At 53.0% G+C, this 20836-nt stretch overlaps 1 protein-coding gene across 1 annotated transcript in view; it reads right to left on the reverse strand.

Annotated features, from left to right (window-relative positions):
- The window catches only part of UBE2O (ubiquitin conjugating enzyme E2 O), a 57999-nt gene that overhangs the window by 15484 nt on the left and 21679 nt on the right, over positions 1–20836 (reverse strand). The gene's annotated exons all lie outside the window — the stretch shown is intronic.

Genomic DNA, 20836 nt, shown 5'->3' on the forward strand with positions numbered 1-20836 from the left:
TCAAGGTCACCGAAATTTTGGCAACGATGGCTGACACAAACCCTGCTATCAGTAGGATGATGTGATTTACAAAAAAGTAAAGCAGGAAGCGACGGGCCCCATTATCGACAAGCGATGGAGATTCTCCTACCTGGGAATATAAGCCCATGATCCAGCTAAGAGTAAGCCCGGGGGTTAAAATCAGGGGTCCCTGAGCCAGACACTTACACGTGCCAGCTCTGAAACCTCAGGAAAGTCACTTATGTTCACACGTGAGAGCAGCCGTCTGGGAGTGGTGGAGGGGATCACAAAGGCAATGAAAGCACAGACGGTCACAGGGCACCGGGCACACAGTAAGTGCTCAGCTAATGCCAGATCTGCTGTCTCCCAGGGCACAGGCTGAAGGCCCTCTGAGGTCAGGCTCTTCTTCCCTCTGCTCAAAGACCCCAGGAGGCTGTGAGGGGCCACAAGGAGCTCTGCTCAGGGTCTGCCGTGATGATGGGGCCACTTTTCTAACTCAAAGAACTTCTTATCCTGTAACCCTCTGTGCCCAGAGCTCTGGTCTGGGTCATGGTATTTTCAGTGCTGTCCCACCCTATCTCAAACCTCTGCTCCCATTTTAGACTTCAAAAGCCACAATTGCAGATCTTCCCAAGTTGCCATAGAAACCAAAGTTACAGTGCCAGGAAATCCAATGGGAGAGGGGCTGCGCTGTGTGGGACACAGGGGTGCTACCCTTGGTGTGAGCCCTGGCCGTGGGCACAGGCCGCCTTATCTGCCCGGGGATCCCTGAGGAGAGCCAGCCCCAAGTTGAGTCTGCAGATCACGTCCCCACCGAGGGGTCTGTGTCGGGCCCGACAGAGCCTCAGGGAAGGGACGGGCACAGGCCCAGCTCCCGAATCAGTGTAGTCTGTGATGGCACGCCGCCCGGCCTCGCGGCACCCTGGCCCGAGGGACGCTGCTCCTGAGGGTGGGTGGGTGGGACCGAGGCGACCGTTCCGAGGCCAGAGCGGGAACGGCACGTGGGTGAAGGCTGGCGTCACTGCAAGGCCAGAGGCGGGCTTCCTCCACCCTGCCTTCGTGAGCCCGTGCGGAAGGCGGCAGGGCAGCAGTTCATGGTGTTCTTGGGAGAGGGGAGCTGGGGAGCAAACACCGGCCTCTGGGTATGGCTCTGCCGACCTCCCCACCTGGTCCTCAGGCCCTTCTACCCCTCTGTGACAAGGAGTGACATTTCTCCAAAGCCCTGACAACGCGGGGAGGGGAGCGGAGTGGGAACGGCAGGGAGGAGAAAGGGGTGTGGCGGCCACGGGTCTGGCTACATAGCCTTCCCTCGGGAATTCCAGACGGTGAGAGAAGGGCGTCTGGAAGGGCTTAGATCAACCTGCAAGGCTCTCGCTGATCTTTCACAACCTTCCTCCCCAGCTCCCTACGTCCCACCCACACGGGGCACCGCCTGTGTCCACACAAGCCAGTCCTCCCCCTCCTAGGCGCCTCTCCACCGCACAGGTCCTTCCAAACGCTCTCCTTTCCTCGCCCCACTCCCGTCACGTGCTACCTGCATCGCGAAGGCTCTCCATAGCCCCACTCTGGGAGGCACCTCAGTGCTCCCGGGGGCTCGGGAGCTCTGGAGTCCTCTGCCCACGGCACCGCCCAAGTGCGACAAGCAGCTTCCTCGGTGCTTTGTGTGTTGTAACCTGTGAGGTCCTCCAGGGAGCTCCGAAGCACACTACTCCGGCCATTCCCATGTTACAGAGAAGTAAATGGAGACAGAAAGAAAACACAGCTCCACGGAGGTGGACCTTGACTTGAACTCAATCTGGCTCCAGGGGCCATTCTCTTAACCGCACAAAAAGCCCAACCCTCCCTGGAGCCGCAAAAATGAGCAGCGAGTAAAACGCGTTCCTGGAAGGTCCATCACAGTGGAAGACAGCGGATCAGCGCTGTATTCATTCCTGGGCCGGGGATGCAGAGATCGGGCACCCAGACGGCGGGCACTGGAGGCCAGCACTAGAGGGCGCTGTGCCCGCTCTAGGAAAATGCCGGGCTCTGGAGCTGAACCAGCCGCGAGGCAAAACCTACCAGTGATTTTCTGGTAGGTACACCCTGACTGCAGTTGCCGAAAACTCGTTACCAGAGTGGGATCTGAGGTGGGGGATGGACAGGTCTCTAAACTGCTGAACAACCTCTGAGGAGGGGACTATCAACATTTTTTGAGAGTGCAGCTGCCAGAGGCTTCTGAACAGGGGGGAGAAAAAAGATACCACACCAAAATGCTGACCTGTCTCCGAATGAGAAGGGACTGTGGATGGCTTTTAAAGGGAGCGTGCATTACTTCAGACGATTTTGGGACACGACTGTGGGACGTCGTTTGCTCCCCCCGCCTGCTCTGGAAACAGCGACGCTGGCGCTGCCCTGCGGGAGGAGAGCCAGGCCTCACAGAGGAGGTGACTCATCTGAACAATGATGACTGAGCACCGGCCATGGGCCAGGCGCTGGGGAGACAAGTGCCTGCTCTCACAAAGCTTAAGCTCTAGCGCAAGGAGGAGACGCACACGTGTGAGTGCACACACGGGTCAGGCGGTGCTAAGTTCCATACAGAAAAAAAAAAGGCAACTCAGGGGCAGGGGTGAGAGACCAGGGAGGGGAGGAAGCAAGAGTGAGTGAGTTATTTTATTTACTTTTTAAAGTAGGCTTCATGGCCAATGCAGAGCCCAACGTGGGGCTTGAAGTCACGACCCTGAGATCAAGACCTGAGCTGAGATCAACAGTTAGATGCTTAACCAACTGAGCCACCCAGGCACCCCAGTGAGTGAGTTCTTTTCAAGGCTGGTCAGGAAAGGTCACGCCAAGGTGCCATCTGACCGGAGATCTGAGTACAAGAAGGCGGTGAGCTTTCCAAGCAGAGAGAAAGGCTGCCGCAAAGACCCTGTGGGCCTGCGTGTTCTATGGCCGGCAAGGAGGGCAGTAAGCAGATGAGGCTGGCGCATTCAGGCCTTGGACAAAGACCCATTCCATCCAGTGCGGGGCTCGGAGCAGAGCGCGTGCATGACAATAACGTTAAAAGGATCCTCTGGCTGCCGGCTGTAAAGAGGGGTAGGGAGACCAGTTAGCCAAGTGGTTCTCAACTGGGGGCGACTTTGCTCCCCAGAGAACATTTGGAGTGTCTGGAGGCATTTTTCATTTCACTGTCACCACTGGGAAAAGGGGTTTCTGGTACACAGTGGGGAGGGATGCTGCTAAACGTTCAAGGAAGCACAGGACAGCCCCCCACCCTATTATCCCTGATGCCATGACAAAGAATGCGCTGGCCCAAAGCATCAGCTGCATTGAGGCTGAGAAGCCCTGAGGCTGCCCCCAGAATGGTGGCAGGAGGGAGACAAGAGCACTGGGGGAAAGGATCGCCCTCCATACAGTCTCATCAGAAGGCAGAGCTCACTGGGGCGCCTGGGGGACTCAGTCGGTTAAGCGTCCGACTTCGGCTCAGGTCATGATCTCACGGTCTGTGAGTTCGAGCCCCGCGTCGGGCTCTGTGCTGACAGCCTGGAGCCTGCTTCGGATTCTGTGTCTCCCTCTCTCTCTGCCCCCCCCCGCTCATGCTCTCTCTGTCTCAAAAATAAGTAAAAACATTAAAAAAAAAATTTTTTTTTTTTTTAAGAAAGAAGGCAGAGCTCATAGTTGGGAAGCAACACAGATCACAGGGAAAAGGCAACAGGGCAGGGAGGCTAGGCACTTCCATCACCTCCATTTGAGCCCCACGGAGCTCTGCTCTGACCAGGAGGACTACTCTCCTCTCCCTGCCCCCCACCCGAGGTGCACACTGCTTCTGAGCTGGGGTCTCGGGGCCCACCACTGACAACACGACAGAAACACGAGCTGGTCCTGCAATCCTTGGTCTAGACCCTCACTCATAACATTGCTCTTTATTGACCTGGAGGAGCCCAAATTCACGATATCAAACTGTTTCAAGAGTAGAAAAAGGCAAACTGAGGCTGATCAACAGGTTGAAAATGCAAGAAGCTGCTTTCAAGCGGACCGAACGTCACATCCATAGGACTGGGTGGCCGTAAGGGCTGGCCTGCTCAGTGGAGGCCAAGCACTTGCTCTGGGGAAAAAAAGTGGCTTTGTTCCTGGTCAGGAGCCCGAGCACAGGGGCCCCCAGTGTGAGAGGGGAAGCGGCAGAAAGTCCCCAACAAAAGGCAAAGGAGGGGCCTTAAAGGTACCTGAGCATCTGTGTCAGGGCTGGAACCCGCCCACCAGCCACCGCCATCTCCTGTCAGACTCTGGCGAGGGCCACAACACAAGCGAAGTGGATAGATCTCCTTAAGTACCACCCGAGAAAAACCAACCTGGTCTTTGCTGGGGGGGGGGGGGGGGGGCGGGGGGCAGTGATATTCTCACCACCAGACTCTCAACTTACAACCAGAAAGAGCGTCAAACCCAAAAGGTACGGCATCATGCCAAGCACCCACGGGCACCTAATAAAGTCTCAGATCACAAGGACAAGCTGGCTGCCAGCCCCTCACGGTGCCCTGGTGAGCAAGTGGAAAACTGGGGACAGCCGGCAGCGGGCCCAGCTTGGGTTTATATTCAGAGTGAGGTTTTACTACACTCCCCTCGACTGAGCCAGGCCCGAGACCCCGGGGAGACCGCTCAGGGGCCTCACGGTGCTCAGCAAGGAAACCAGAATCTTCTGAGCTACGCTGCTGCTTTGCCCGGTGAGGGGAGGTGGAGGGCAGCGTGGCCCAGCAGACGCACGTAGGAATCAGGCTGTTTACCTAGGCCAGGACTCAAAGAACAGAGTCCTGAAAGGAATATGAGGTCAGACGAGCACTGGAAATTTCTAAAGGCTTATTACTTCCCAAGGGGTAACAACCCCATACAGCCTGAGCCGAGGCTGAGTCCAAGCCGTACTGGAGAAGGATGAAACAGGTCAACAGGGGCTTCCACTTGTGACGAGGACCCCAGGGTCTCCTAAGCAGACCCCCACCCCTTCAGTGTCACACACACTTTTGATGCTGTCCCCGAGCCTAAAGGGCCTAGCCACACTGCCTGTGGGCCGGGTCCACTGCAAGCACCGCGCCGCACTGGGTGGGGGGGTGGGGGGGGAAACCCAGCAGTAGAGGGGGCATGCTGGTGAGTGCACACACACGTGCTCCGCCGGCTTCCGTTTGGGGAGGTGAGAACAGAGGAAATCATTCACCAGGAACTTTGCTGACACCTAGGATGGAGGCCATTTAATTTCTTTAGAGCTTCCTGTAGGTTCAGGGCTAGAGACAACATCCAAATGTACAAGGAGTGAACACTGCCTTTAAAGAATTTACGAGCACCTGGCACGGAGATGGGTGGGGAGGGGGATGGTCCAGTGGCCTTAACCCTTTCCCCTCCCCGAGGTAACTGCAACTGGGTGGCCAGAGAAGCTAATTATGTCAGACTGGGAAGTTTGTCCTGCAGTGAGGACTTCTAGAAAAGTTTTGGAAATCCCAGAATGAATGGAATGCTCTCTAGAGCAGTGTTTTCCAAACTGTGGGCTGTGACCCATTAGTCAGGAAATCAATTTAGGGGCACCTGGGCAGCTCAGCTGGTTGAGCGTCCAACTGTTGGTTTGGCTCAGGTCATGATCTCCCAGTTCATGAGTTCGAGCCCCAAGGTGGGCTCTGAGCTGACAGAGCGGAGCCTGCTTGGGATTTCCTCTCTCTGCCTCTCCCCCTGCTCAAGCTCTCTCTCAAAATAAATAAACTTTGAAATCATGATGTAAAATTTAATATTCTACAGTGGGTCACTTTCAAGAAGCTTGAGAGCCCCCACCCTGCCTACCTATCTGCCCAGTGCCTGTGCCCGGCTCAACTGGTTCTCTCTGGCTATGGTTTTGGCCAGTTGCATCCAGGAGAAACAGCTCATCAGAAGCTGGTCTGGAGCCAAAAACAAGCAAACAAACAAAAAACCCCAGATCTGTATGTTCACACGTAGACACTGTGGGAGTGGGGAACCTCGAACTCTGTGACATTACTTACAAACGTCAGTATGGTGGCTTTCAGAACCGGAAAACCGGAAGTGAGAGGAAATGGCACGTGAGCCCGAATTCCCCGTTCACACTGGGTCTGGGGATGTGACTGGTCAGGGATTCTAGCATATGCCAGGGTAAGGCCTTTCTCAGAGCAGGTGACCATCATGTGGCCAGCCCCGGACAACCCAGCAATCAGCAAGCTGCCCACCTGAGGACAGAAGGTTTTACCAGCAAAACACAAATGGCCAGAGGGCCTCCCATGCATGGGGAGGAGAGAACAGCTGGAAATGTCTGGGCAGTATGGAAGAAAAGACAAAGGTCAGTGCCCCTAACCAGAAAATCCTATTAATCGTGGAAATTATTCATCGGAAGTTCTGCTAAAGCCAAAGACTGAGGTCAATTAATTCCATAAGTTTTTAGTGTTTTCTATAGATTCAGAATGAGACAAGAATAAAAATCTGTAGGAATATGCACATACATTTAGATGGGGAGAAAAAATGAAAATACGTGCAAACATTTATACACAATACATACACATACACTGCTTAGCTGGGTAGGGAGAAGAAAAACTCCTGTTTCTGGATGGTTGGTGGGAGAAGGTGGGAAGGGCCAGGCTGCACAGGAACTAACCACCAGAGATACAGGCAAGGGATGTCCACCACCTCCTCTGCGTCAGATGAAAACTGGCCAGGCCTTTGTGCTCTCAGCCCCCGGGGGCAGCACTGTCCCCAGGGAGCGCCCTCTTTGATCCCACACCCCAGACACCGCAATCTGGGCTGGGCAATGCGGCAGGACTGCATCACTGCCTGGAAAGTGCAGCTGCCAGCTTGCTGGAATGGCCTGGGAGGCACAGCCTGCCCCAGGGGGCAGAGCAAGGGGACTGAGTCCAACTGCCTGCGAAGTGAGGGGGCAGCACTGGGGAGCTGCGCCCGCGGCAGGCCAGCTGGAGCCTGGGCAGCAGGGCTGGGTCTCTACAGATGCTGTGATGTTTGGGGTGCGGTGCGTGCATTCGGTGGCAAGAGGCCGCAGGGACATAGAACAAAACCGCCCATGACTCCTGGATTTGAAGGGAGGGTACAAACAGGAAGCTTTAGGAGGAAACCTCCCTCCTCAAGGAGCACGACTAAAAGGTAGAAAAGGAAACAGTAAACACGACTTCTTCTTCTGTTCTTGGGGCCAGGCTGCTGTCCCAGGGCTGCTGGGCATCCCTGGGGGTAAGCACGCCGCAGGCCAACTGTCCAGGCGCAGAGAGGGCTCATGGCCTCATCGCTGCCTTCCAGACCTCCACCACCTGATGTCAGGTCGGCTCAGGGAATGACAGACCTTTACTGAGCTTGCACAGTGTAGGGAGGAGTGCCACACGCTCTGCCCCTTGCAGACCTCACAGCCTCTACAAGGGGCTCCACCATTACCGGAGTCCGGGGGGCTTGGAGAGGCAGGTGAGCTGCCCAAGACCGCCCTGGCAAGAGCACTCCAGAGCCGGTTTTGCAAACTTGCCCTTCCTCATCTGGCAAGCGTGACCTACGGCGCAGCCCTCGGGCATGGCGCTGGCCAACGAGAACCGTGCTGACGCGGTGTGGCCCCTGACGGCAGCCCCGCCATCTTCCCAGAGCTTACTGAAATGCAGACTCCCAGGTCCCACCCCAGCTCTGCCGCCTGGGAGTCCACATGTTGACAACATCTCTGCTCTCCGGGTGACCCGTGCGCACGGAACGCCGTCTTCACGTAACAGAGGGTCTCGACAGAGAGGGTATCAGGATAGAGGGAGGGACAGCCCTGTCCCAGGTGCACTGCTCAGTCCAAAGCCCCAGGAGGGTATTCTGAGAATAGGCATTCTGAAAACACTACCCCCAAACCTGGCTATTCTAACTAGCACTTTAAAGGCGACAAGGGAGGAGGAGAAATAGCTCAAAGGGACTGTCTCCGGGTCCAGTGGGGTGGGCCAGGCCCACTCTCCAACCGTAAGGGACCCCACGTGGAAGAAACATACCCTCCCTGGACCCACAACCGACCTCTGCTTGTTTCCCAAACACCTGCGGTTACTACCTCCCGGCAGATGAGTACCCTATATCCTGGGGTACTGCGTGCCACTTGGGCACCAGATGGCCCTGCGGCTGGCACACTAGGGGCTGAGCTTACCTCTGGGTCTGATCGTTAAGTCTCAAAAACCCTGAGTGCCCAGTGCTCGCCCATGGCAACTTGCGGTAGGATGACACGGCTCATTGGGCTGGGACTTAAGATACTTGCAGACGAAACGGCAGAGTCGCTGAGACTGGGGTAAGACAGCAATCGTGCTGTCGCATCGAGGTGGCCTGTCTCCCTACCGCACAACCACCAGGCCCGGCAGAGGCTGGTGCTGCACTGGGGACGTCCTCTCACCTCCCCGGGTGTTAGCCGCCTCATCTGGAACAACAGCCCTGGGCCGGGCAAGCTCCGGGCTCTTCCAGCTTGAGCTCATTCCCTGTAACATCGGGGGGGGGGGGGGGGGGCAGGGGCAGGTTTCTAGCACCTGCCCGCCGCTGTCACCACGGAGGGGCAGTCTGTTTGGAGCGTGCATCCCTACAGACCTCTCAAGTAGGCAGGCTAAACAGAAAGATGTCCCTGGTCTGCCCGGTCTAAGAAAGCCCCACGCCAGGAGCACCCGGGCCCAGCCTGAAGCAGGCGCCGCCTCTGAGGTACTTACAGAGCCGCTGGAGAAAGCGAACACACACACAGACACACACACACACACACACACACACGCGCGCGCGCGAGGTAACGTCTACAAAGACTAAAACAAGATGCAACAATTAGCGTAAGGGCACATCTGGATCTATTTTTTTTTTTTAATTTTTTTTTTCAACGTTTTTTATTTATTTTTGGGACAGAGAGAGACAGACAGAGCATGAACGGGGGAGGGGCAGAGAGAGGGAGACACAGAATCGGAAACAGGCTCCAGGCTCCGAGCCATCAGCCCAGAGCCCGACGCAGGGCTCGAACTCACGGACCGCGAGATCGTGACCTGGCTGAAGTCGGACGCTTAACCGACTGCGCCACCCAGGCGCCCCCACATCTGGATCTAGATATCACTAGGAAAAAGCCTTTTACAAACTGAAGGGATTTTAGGTACAACAGGGGAGCTATTTCAAGAAAACCCACAAGAAATCATATAGTATACAAATAACCATGTTCCCGTTCATAGGGTCAAAATTCTCCCCTCCTTTTAATGAGCGTGGACACACTCACCCACAGGAGATCCGAGCAGGAGTGAATCAGAGAGTGTGGGACAGAGCACGCTCAGCTGGGTCCGAAGCTACAGTAACACTGGCTGATACTGCTACCCAGGCTCCGGGGCGCAGGAGGTGACAGCACTGCCTGGACCGAGGGGGTCCAGCAAGCAGATCGTCTCAGCCCTGGGTGAGGGGTGCTCAGGGGGGAGGGGGAGGAGGTACGTCTAGGTGCCTCACACACCTCCTTCAACCCCCACCGCCGCCTCAGGGGGAAGGTCTTCTCCCCATGTCGGACAGGAAACGTGCAGGGACAGTCACAGAGCTGCCCCATCCCAGGACCGAACAGCGTCTCCACCCCAGGCTGCTCCAGGGCGCGCCTGCGGGGTCAGGGAAGGGTGAAGGGTGACTAGTGAACAGACACCAGCACACGAGACACAGTGATCTTTTCTGTACAATTAGGCACGGAGCTTCTCTCCTTCTCCTGGGCCCTTCTGGGCTCTTCGCGCAAAGGGCCTCTCAGCCAGAATTCATAGTATCACAAACCTGAGGGGAACGCGTTGCCTGAGAGCAAAAGGGCAAAACCGACTTGCACCCGCTTTTAGACACCGGGCCTTACAATCGGCAGCTGCGAGGTGGTGTTTTGGCTGACCACACGCTACCGTGTTGGTCTTTGAAGGGCCACAGGTGGAAGCCGACAAACGGCCCCATAAAAACGGAGCAGAGGAAGTCTAGATATTTAATTTGGCAAGTGCCAAAATCGCGAAAGATTGTGAGGAAAGACGGAGGCAGCCTCAGTAGGGCTCTTGGGAGGAGGACTAGGTTCTAAGGCGGCTACCCATCAGAATCCTCGCGCTCTTTTAAAACGGACGCCTGGGGGCGCCTGGGTGGCTCAGTCGGTTAAGCGTCCGACTTCGGCTCAGGGCATGATCTCGTGGTCCATGAGTTCGAGCCCCACGTTGGGCTCTGTGCTGACAGCTCAGAGCCTGGAGCCTGTTTCGGATTCTGTGTCTCCCTCTCTCTCTGACCCTCCCCCGTTCATGCTCTGTCTCTCTCTGTCTCAAAAATAAATAAACGTTAAAAAAAATTAAAAAAAAAAAAAAAAAAAAGGATGCCTGGGGTGCCTGGGCGGGGGGCGGGGGGCGGGGGCGGGGGGGGGGGGGTCGGTCGGTTGAGCATCTGACTCTTGGTTTGGCTCAGGTCATGATCTCATGGTTTATGGGTTTGAGACCCGCATCGGGCTCTGTGCTGACAGTGTGGAGCCTCCTCGGGACTCTCCCCTTCCCTCTGCCCCTCCTCTGCGCGGGTGCACACTCTCTTTCTCTCAAAATTAGTAATAAACAAACTTGAAAATAAAATAAAACAAAACAGGTTCTTTATTTAGCTTTTACCCCAAACCTACTGAGTCTCTGGGTGAAGCCAGAAATGTGCTTCTTAACATCCCCCAGGCAAGTCTTGACAAAGAGCCTGGTGAAAACAGTTCTGACCCAGTCAGTAAGTTTCCCTTTCTTCTAAAACAAAATAGAACCACAACTACTTAGGGACATTTGTTTTTAATTTAAAAATATTTCAGGGGTGCCTGGGTGGCTCAGTCGGTTGAGCGTCCGACTTCGGCTCAGGTCATGATCTCACCGTCTGTGAGTTCGAGCCCCACGTCGGGCTCTGTGCCGATAGCTCGGAGCCTGGAGCCTGCTTCGGATTCTGTGACTCCCTCTCTCTGACCCTCCCCGTTCATGCTCTGTCTCTCTCTGTCTCAAAGATAAATAAACGTCAAAAATAAAATAAAATTAAAAAAAAAAGAAAAAAAAGGAAATAAAAATATTTCAGGGCGCCTTGGCGGCTCAGTCGGTTAAGCATCCGACTCTTGAAGTTGGCTCTGGCTGCGATCTCACGGTCGTGAGACGAGGCCCCGCGTCCAGCTCTGCACCGAGCGCAGAACCTGCTCGGGATTCTCTCTCTGCCCCTCTCTTGCAAGCGTGCTCTCTCTCTCCAACGAGATAAACTTTAAGAAATAAAAAATAACTTTTAAAAATATTTTAAAGATATAAACCTGGAGATCAAGGTACAAAAACAAGGTGACTAAAATAACGAACACGGTGAGACCCAACCGATTACCGCCGCTTGCCTCAGTTTTCCCTGATACGCTCGTGGTTCAGCCTCTGACGAGATACACGGGCACCAGGTCGTCAAAGTGATGTGGCCCCAACTGTGACCTCTTTTCAGGTGGTCCAGACCCTGATCCAGGCCAGTTACCAGACCGACGCCAACAACGAAGCCTGAGGCCCTGCGACCGCTTTTAGTGCGAAACCTCTATTGACCAGCTGCTACCGAGGTGGCAGAGAGCAGATTCCGCCGTCCTCAGATACCCGGGGGACACGGTTTCGCCACCTTAAAGACTTCCAGGCAGAAAGGCAGCTCCTGGGCCTGCACTGTGACCACGAGAGCCCGATTTTTAGAGCTGGGTTTCAGGACGGGTGTGAGCCAGTAAATGAAATGTGGCTCTGCCCACAGGTAAGTGCTCCAAATCTGAGACAGAACTACCCTGGTCTGAAGGGTGTGTCACACTGTCTGGCCCAAATCATCCAAGATGGCCACACTGCATCTTTACAGACGCTCCCGCTCCCTTTCTTCACCTTCCCTCCTGGGAGCCCGCAGAAACATGACATCATCTCCAAGATGACATCATCTTCACTCAGCAAAGAGCTGACACCTCATTTCCACAGTGGCTTGTGACATCCAGCCTCACCTCCACCCACAACACCTGCGTCTCCTTCGGGCCACGCTCCCAAACACTGAGAATCAGCTGCTGATCGATAGCCACTCTCCGCAAAATGCATCCTACCTTCCGTGGCAGACTCAGACTGAAAGGGATCCACTCAGCACCGCTATTTTTAAAAATGCAAATATGGTAGGAAAAGGCAGTAAAAATAACACACCAGGGCCCCGATCCAAGGCAGATTCTTTGCCGAGGGGCTAGGATTTCATTGAAGTAGGGGTGGAGTGTGTGGGGCTCGGGGTGGCTGATCTTCCTACGGAGTTTTGTTTTTTATCACACCTGTGTGCACAGAGCTGCGAAGACCGTACAGACTCCCCCTGCCTCCAACCTCTCCCTGGTGAGCCACCCCACGGCAGGTAAGCTGAACCCATCCCAGAGGGGCGGGCAGGCTTCACGGTCCTTCCCGGAATGACTATGCCAAACACTGACGGTTCTCTGCTTCCCTCAATTCTAAAATGACATCCTTCCAAGACAAACCGAGGTGGGTGTTGCAAACATTCCCCCGCCCCCCAGGGAAGCGGGGGCTTGGTAAAGGCACAGCGAGCCAAGGAGGAGACACACAAGACCCCGGGATGGGAAGCAAGCTGGGGTCCTGCATCATTCAGTGATGGTCCTGACGGCCAGATGGTCCCAAACTGCGGACAGCCTTCCAAATTGGCCGGTCCACACTGCCGATGCTATGGCCACAGAGAGCCCAACAGACAGGCGGATCCCGCTGCTGCGAGTCAGGAGACGTGGCCTCGCCACTGCGGCGCCAACACGATGGCCATGGTGGCTTCCTTTCCCCAGCTCCCCACGTCACTAGAATCAGGTCAGGACAGGAGGAGGTACCCTGCCTCTGAGCAAAGATTTCAAACTAAATGAAACACAAATATTTAGCAGCCCGTTTCTGGGCAGAGTTCATCGTAATTGGCATGGCTGGGAAAGCGGGAAGGACTCCCCAGCAGCCACCGGAAAAAGAGGTAAGGAGGAAACACCTAATGGTACTGCAGACGGATCTCTAACAGGCCCTCTGGCCCTCTAACAGGGAATGGGAATAATCACGGCTACGACAAGTGCCCCATGGCCGAACCCAAGTGTCGAGAAGGGCCAGAGAGACTTGCTGGGGTACGGGTTACAGCTTCTATGGAATAAACTTCTCAGCCTTTCTGGGCTGGCCGTCTTCCCTTAATCCCCGGGTCCTGGGAGCCGGCCAACAGGTTGCTGGAGTGGGAGTCTGAAGAAGAACCAGAAGGCGACACCAGACTGGCATCTGAAGAGTCGTCCTACCTCTAGTAGGTTGCACCCAGACCTTCTCAAGGACCACCGATTCTAAGTGGAGGAAGGCGGGGACAGATAAAGACGTCTCAGGGGCTCGGCTATGGTCCTGCGAGGGCCAACCAAGCCACGTGAGGGCAAAGGCAGGCCGTGGCGATGGTTTTGAGCTCTCTGTGTGTAATAAGCCCTGGAAGGCGCCAGGACACGTGTGGCAAACAGTAAGTAATCAAGAACGATTTCCTTCCCGTGCCCCCTGCCCATGCTCTCCCAACCTTTTCCAAGTTTACTTCACTCATCTGCAATCTGAACTGTCCCGACACAGTAGATGACGTACAGAAACTGTTGAATGAAGTACACGGGGAGAGGTATGACGGAGGTGTCTCACATTAACCCACTTTTGTCAGGCTGTAGCTCCAGTCCTATCTCTCCTCTATCAAGGGCTGGACAGGGACAGAGCCTGCCCTGTAGAGAAGTCTGGGCTCCTGACCGGTTGCTTCCTTTGACATTTATGATACGCCTCTCCCTTGATCGACTACAGACCGACAAACCATCCATCCACTGATGCAACCAACTAAACACCTACAGGATGCCAGATGCTGTGTCTGATGCTCACGAAACATGGGGAAACGAGACAGACTCAGCCGGGGCAGAGCCAAGAAGGGTGCGGAAGACAGGTAGTTCCGTAAGCAATTACGTGCTGACGAGTGCGGGGCTGGGGGAAAGCATGAGCGGCCACACGAACAACCACGGCTTTGGTTTGTCCAGATGGCCGCACTCAGGTCTTTGCTCAGATGTCACCTCCTCAGAAAGGCCTTCTTTGACCGCCCCATCTGGACTCCTCCCTCCTCATTCTCTACATACTCCCACTTTTTCTCCACAGCACCTGCCATCCCCTGCACCCATCACCGTTTGCCCCATTCGACGTGACTGCCCCCCACGAGGGCAGGCAACGCTCACCACCGCATCCCCACCACAGTGCCAGGAACCCTCAGGGTGGAGGAGGATGTGAACATTCGGGCCTGAGAGGGAACCCACTGGGGCAGTCTGCAGCATGGCGTCTACGAAGCCATCTGCATACCGGAGGTACTGCCTACTGTTCGGAAACGCCACTACCTTGAGGAGGCTGGGTTTTCCAAACCGCAAGCCCAGAGTCCATTTCCTGTGACGTCTGCCCTGCCTCCTCTTGGTGGAGGGTGGTGCCGAAGGGCACGCTACCTGTGGTCATAAGCCTGGCCTAGTGGCTCAGCTCCCAACCGCCAACACCAGCAGCCCATGGGTCTAGCGTGACAGTTCTGATGGGTGTCCGCACAAAAGGAACCGCTTCACAGGTAACCGCGATCTGAACAAGCAGCACTCGTGCCGAACAGGCCAAGAGCCACATGAAAAGAAGCACCGCCTGGAAGGGTGAGGCCGCCTTACCACTCGGTTCTCAGTCCGCCAGCCTTTCAACAGTATTTTAAACCCAGTTTTGATTATTACACCCACAGGGTGTAGAGAATTTGGAGAGGATTCAGAGCGGCGCTAGAAACAGGATCTGCGAGGAAAGAGGGAAACACACTCTAGGACAGAAACGAGAAGCCCGGGATCGCTTCTGTCTTCGAGTCTGGAACTTCCATGAAAACACTCAGCAACTCGAAATGTCTGTGGAGAACTTGGAGTAGGGATGGCCGGGCGGCTCGGTCAGTTAAGCGTCATGATCTCACAGTGTGAGTTCGAGCCCCGCATTGGGCTTTGCACTGACAGTGCCGAGCCCGCTTAGGATTCTCTCTCTCTCTCTCTCTCTCTCTCTCTCTCTCTCTCTCTCTCTCTCTCTCTCTCTCTCTCTCTGGCCCTCCTCCACTTGTGTGCTCTGGCTCACACACACACACTCTCTCTCAAGATAAACTTAAAACAAACAAACAAACAAACAAATAAAGTAGGGATGCTTGGGCAAAAGGAAGAAACCAGGGTCAGGTAACTCCCCTCCAGAATGGGCTTCTCCAATGTTCCTGGGTCAGACCTAAACTGTCCAACAGGGAAGCCACTGGCCACATTCGGCCACTGAGCATCTGAAACATGACCAAGTCAGAGAGGAGACGTGCCGGAGCACAGACAGGGCGGCGACGATGCAGCGTGAAGAATGCAAATCATTACTCTTGTCACCTCTGTTGCATATGCTGAAATGATATCCTGGATCTACACTGGCTTGAATACAACATTAAATTCACCTGCTCCCTTTTGCTTTTTTTTTATGTGGCCACTAAAAACAACCTGAAACTACCTATGTGACTTAGATGGCCTTTCCACTGAACAGTGTTGGTTTAAACCAGTAAATCCTTAACAACACCAACAACAGAGTACCAGAGGCATAAAACATAAGACAGTGCCCAGTTGTACTGTCTCGATAGTGCTCCCCAGAGGCAACCACTTTCTACTTTCTTAGAGGTTAGAATATTCAGCCACATGTAGAAACCATATGCTTGCGTCACTAATTCCTAATTTGTTAACAGCAGACGTTACCTACTGTTTCTCCCCTCCCCCTGACAACCCGTCCCGCGAGCCCATCTTCCCAACAGCTCTACCGCTTTGACTGGAACAACTCGATCGTGTTGTAACGGAGCAAACGGAGCTTAGAGTGAACCAAGGGGCACTCCGTGAACACGTACAACCCGTGCGTCAAACACCTATCCATAACTTTTCCCAACCTGCTCGAACCATTCATCAGGTGTCTTCTAGGTTTTGTGTCTGTCGGAGACTGCCGTTCCACCCTGCCTCTCTTACGTGGACTTCCCTTTGCCGCAGGGCAACAAGGGAGCTCTAGTTTCCCAGACCCCAGAAAACTCCCTCGTTCTGGTGAAGCACACCTTCCTTCAGCTTCCGGGGAAAGGGTTCAAGGGAAGCGTGCTGTTTTTCCAGTCCTTGCACGCCTGAACAGAATCACCCGCTGGGTCACCTGGATGTGGGATGGGGGATGTGGGATTCCCACAGAACGTCGAGGGCTTTGCTCTACTGTCTCCCACCCGTCATAACCGGCACGTTCGCTCTGTTTATATTCACTGTGATCGTGCGGATCTCTTTCTGTTACCTTCAGGCCCTTCTATCTTCCAGGCTTTTTCTTTGCTCTCCTTTTTTCTAGGAGAACGACCTAGTTTTTAATAACTCCGAGTATCTTCCCTCTATTGGTTGGAAAGCTTTCAGGCCTATTTCTATTTGACGGTTACCCTTACTTAACACGCTGGTTTGTCTACTGGACTCAGGCTGAATCACAGCAAGGCCCTCCGACCCTTCCCAAACGGGTCAAAGGCCTTAGAACGTGTTCATTACAATCGTCCCCTCGCTCTCATTTCCGCTGTTTGTCGGGATTTTCCCTTTAAGCTCTCCTCAAATTAGTAATGCTCACTGTTTTGTGTTCCCCGTGTCCTGGCACGCCGTTCCTTGTTGTCTGTCTCCTTTCTCCTGGGCTTCGTTTCCTTCTCCCCGGAGTATGGAGAAGGTCTGTCGGTGAATAAATTCAGTGTTTTCGTGCTGCGAAAATGCCTTTATTTTGTTCTCACTACTGAGTGGTAATGAGGTGGTTACTGAAAACGAAGGTAGCAACCTATTTTCCCTAGCACCCTGAAGAGTCTCTTCCGTTGTGGTCTGGCCTCCATGTGACTACCTGGACCCCTGCTGACTTACACGGTGAACCCTGGGAGTAATCGGGATTTTTTTTTCCCCCCTCAAGCTTTTTCCCTTTGGGAGCTCCCATCAGACACAGGCTGGGCACTCCCGGCCATGCCCCTGGTGTTACTTCTCTCCCTTCCATCCTGTCTCGCTCGCGGCACCGAATCCCTACTCAGCTTCTTCGAGATCTGTTTTCCAGTTCACGTAATTCTCCCTGGGGGTGTATCCACTGGCTATTTAGCACTTCCACTGGGTTTTACATTCCATTAGAATTTTCATTCTGGAGGTTTTTTGGGTTCTTTTAAAACAAAGCCCGTTTAAATGTACTGTCCTAGGCTTTCCTTTGATTTCTTCTCTTTCCTTTAGTTCTTTAGCCCTTCAATCCCTTCAGACATTTATATTATAATCTCTCCTATTACCTGGAATTTTAAAACGCTGGAAATCCTGTTTGTTCTGATAGCTGATTCTTATCGTTTCTGCATGTTTATCAGTAAACTCCTGGCGTGAGCTCATCATTTTGGTGGAGATGTCAGGGTTCTAGGAGGCCAGCCTTGTGGAAGGGTCATTCAATCCAAGTTATGCTTTTCTTCCTCAAGGGGCTCTGAGGGCATCACCAGCCTGGTGCTGGCGTGGGGATTCCTAAAATAGGAGGCTATTATCAATACAGAAATCAAACGTGGATGTTTCAACTGCTTATAAGAGACCTCCCCCAGCATCTCGGAGTGTGGTGCAGTGATAAAACTTCCCAGCCATTTCTCTAGCCCCACAATGGAGATCTTCTCGAATTCTTTCATTCCTTTTAGCAGGGAAGAGCCCTTTGAAGGGATCTCGATTTCAACTCTATACATGATCATCGAAATCCAAACTTCTATTACTGTGAGGGCCTGTTTTAAGGTCCAATAAACACCCCCTAAAGATGCCACAATATCAGTAGGCCTTCTCAGCTCTAGTTTTAAATTCCTTCTTGATTTTGGTTTCTTGTGATCCCCTTTCTTTCTTATAAACTTAGTTACATATTTAAAATCTTCATTATATTCTATATGGCATTTTATTTTATTTTTTTATTTTTTTTAACATTTTATTTATTTTTGAGACAGGGAGAGACAGAGCATGAACAGGGGAGGGTCAGAGAGAGGGAGACACAGAATCTGAAACAGGCTCCAGGCTCTGAACTGTCAGCACAGAGCCCGACGCGGGGCTAGAACTCACGGACCGCGAGATCATGACCTGAGCCGAAGTCGGCCGCTCAACCAACTGAGCCGCCCAGGCGCCCCCTCTATATGGCATTTTCTAAGTGATTGAGTAGGAGTGGTTCTACATTAGCTCAATCTACCATGTTAGACTGGAAATTCACTCCACTGCCTGCTGGCTTCCCACAAGATTGAAGGTTGAAAAACCGGAGCTATCTTCATTCCCAATCTTTTGCATGTAACCTCTTTTCTCTCTTTGGAAGCTTCATCACCACTGTTCTGGAATTACACAATGTGCCGGTCAGAACCTTTTCCATTCACCATCCTCGAACTTTGTGATCATCAATTCTGGAAACATTTCCGATTTCTCTGATACATTTGTGTCCTTAATTTTTCTTTTCTTTATAGATCTCCTAGGTGTTTTCACTCTATTTCCTGGGAGTCTTTGTCAACTCTTTTCTATCCCCTGATACGTTTTTAACACCAAGAACTCTTTATTGTTCTGAGTTTTATACCATTGTTTTATTTCATCAACAAAACATTGGCTCTTATTTCTGAGAAGACATTCACTATGTGTTTTGAGGGTTTCTTTTTTCACGTTTGTTTATTTTGAGTGGGAGACACACACACACATACACAGAGCGGGAGAGAGAGAATCCCAAGCTGAAGAAGGGCTTGATCCCACAAACCTTGAGATCATGACCTGAGCCAAAATCAAGAGTCAGATGCTTAACTGCTGAGCCATCCAGTGCCCTTAGGGTTTCTTCTGATTCACCTCTTGGCTTATTCTAGCTTTACCCTTCATGTTGGAAGCTTTTTGAACATGTTCAGTGACCCCTGGATGTCCATTCCTATTTGAGATGCGGCAACAGGAAATCGTGATGGTGATGGAACAGTTCTGTATCTTGACTGCTGCGACAATTACATGAAACTACACCTGATAGAACGGCACCGAACTGCACATACATTGTGTACCAGTGTTGATTTCCTAGTTCTGATACCGTCCGTAGTCACGTAAGATGTAGCCATTGGGGGAAACTGGATGAAGGGTCCAGGGGACCTCTCTGTACTATTTTGCAACTTCCTGTGAATCTCTAATTATTTCAAGATAAAAAAAAAAAAAAAGTTGAGAGATAAAAAGACGATGGAAGCTTTGCGAACACAAGCAGGGCTTTGGGCTGGTACGGATCATATTAGCTGGGGTAGAATCTAGCTTCTGCTGAGGGACTGTCAAGCCCCACACACTGCAGGTCTGTCTCTGACGCCATTCTTTTTTTTTCCAGAGAGGAATCCTCCAACCCCACGCCTTGTGCCTGGTTTCGGCACTCGGGGAGCAGGCAGGGAACGCAGCGGAGACGTCCCCTTTTGGTGTACCGACTTCCTGGAATCCCTATTTCATCTCCGTGTTATGCTGCCCTTCGTTACATGGGAGCTGTGTCAATCCACGGTCTCCCTGGTTCGATTTCTCCAGAGCACGAACCTCTGCTCTCGCACGCGGGGTCTGCACGGGCGGAGAGGCGAACCTCTCATCTAATCCCTCCGGCTTTGGGCCCAAACCTCGCTTACGCCTTGGGCAACATCAGGGGCGGCCGATCCCTGAGACTTTCTGCAGTGCTTCTCGGTCTCCATAAGCACCCACATTTCAGTTTCCTCTGCCCTGCCCCGCACGGTCTGGGCTCATCTTCCAGAACTTAAAATCTTTTGTTCTCTGTTCTTGCAGGTTTACACATTCAAAAACTTCATTTACTGGGGCATCCGGCTGGCTCGGTCAGGGAGCACGGGACTCCTGATTTCGGGTCATGAGTTCGAGTCCCACGGTGGGGGTAGAGATGACTTAGAAAAATAAACTTAAAAAATTCATTTACTGCCATTTCAGAAGGGCTTCTGGAGGAAGTGGAAATAAAAGTTCAGTCTACCGTGTTTACCTAAAGGATGCCAACCACAGATCTCTAACCTTAATTCAGCAAAGTACTTACCTACAACCACGGGACAGATTTGAAGATGGAGAGATGGGAAGAAGTTAGTGAAAACAAGAAATCACAAATTCAAAAATCAGAATGCTTTAGTTTCAACATCCACCCACTTAATTTAGAGACCAGTTCATCATTGAGGGGCTCGCCCAGAACTGCTGTTCTAATATGCGAAATGGTGGTGGCAGGGGAGGCACGACTGTGTCAGAAACTCCCCCAGTAACCTGAGGGGGCACCCATCTGTGCGGACAAATGGCTTGCTTTTTTGTTTTTTTAAATGTTTATTTATTTTGAGAGAGAAAGAGAGAGCGAGCACGCAAGCGGGGGAGGGGCAGAGAGAGGGGAAGAGAGAGAATCCCAAGCAGGCTCCGTACCATCAGCACAGAGCCCGATGCGGTGGCTCAATCTCCCAAGAACCAAGAAAGAGATCACGACCCGAGCCAAAATCAAGAGTTGGACGCTAACCAACTGAGCCACCCCAGTGCCCGTGGCTTTCTTTCAAACGTTGAAGAAATTTTGAATTCTACGGATTGCAGGGATTCAATCACGACAGTCAGACCTGATCCCAGACAAAGCTGGGCTCTGGGTGGAAGAGACTCACTCTCTGTGTCTTGCGACAGGCATGGGGAACCGACACTTCACATGCTCACGAAGTTAAATTAGATTCTTAAATGCTAAACTAAAAACAATCACCGAGAAAGTCACAAAACATAAATAGCAGCCCGTGTGCCCCGCAGCAGACAGCCACTCTGCGTAAGGATGGGGGATCTGGGAAGCAGCGGGAGCCAAGACGCACTCGGCCAGCCCGGGGC

The sequence above is a fragment of the Panthera tigris genome, chromosome E1, assembly GCF_018350195.1.
Source record: "Panthera tigris isolate Pti1 chromosome E1, P.tigris_Pti1_mat1.1, whole genome shotgun sequence".
In the NCBI taxonomy this organism is placed as follows: Eukaryota; Metazoa; Chordata; class Mammalia; order Carnivora; family Felidae; genus Panthera; species Panthera tigris.